Raw genomic sequence first — 462 nt, 5'->3', positions numbered from 1 at the left:
TGGCAGGGAGCCTCAGCCCAGAGGCTGGCCGCTCCCAAGGCGGAGGTTGTAATAGAGATCTCTGTGCAGAGAAATGGGGCACCCTCTTCCCCCCAGCTTTTCCCCTCCTCCCCGTCGTCTCCTTGCCTTGAAACACTTGTCACTTCCCCGTTAGCACAAAGCTTGAGGGTCAAGGTCTCTCCAAGAAAGCGGGAGCAGAGCTGGAACAAAACATCCCCCTCCGTGCCACCACCAGCTCGTTGCTTGCCCTGCACTCTCAGCCCCCTTACGGTTTCCCTCGTCCGGCTGCAGGGGCTGTGATCGAACCCCCTTCTCCCACCGCTCTCGTGCATCCGGGCGGCTCTGTGTTGAGGGCAGGAGCCCCGCAGCCAGGGTGTCGCGGGTTCTCTGGCCGGGAGCAGGGGCTTTGCAGCCCGCTCTCCCCCTGCCCGGGGAGGTGAGGCTGGGGGATGACGCGCTTCC

Source organism: Fulmarus glacialis, unplaced genomic scaffold (assembly GCF_000690835.1).
Source record: "Fulmarus glacialis isolate BGI_N327 unplaced genomic scaffold, ASM69083v1 scaffold24206, whole genome shotgun sequence".
Lineage (NCBI taxonomy): Eukaryota > Metazoa > Chordata > Aves > Procellariiformes > Procellariidae > Fulmarus > Fulmarus glacialis.
This window is presented reverse-complemented; position numbering follows the sequence as displayed.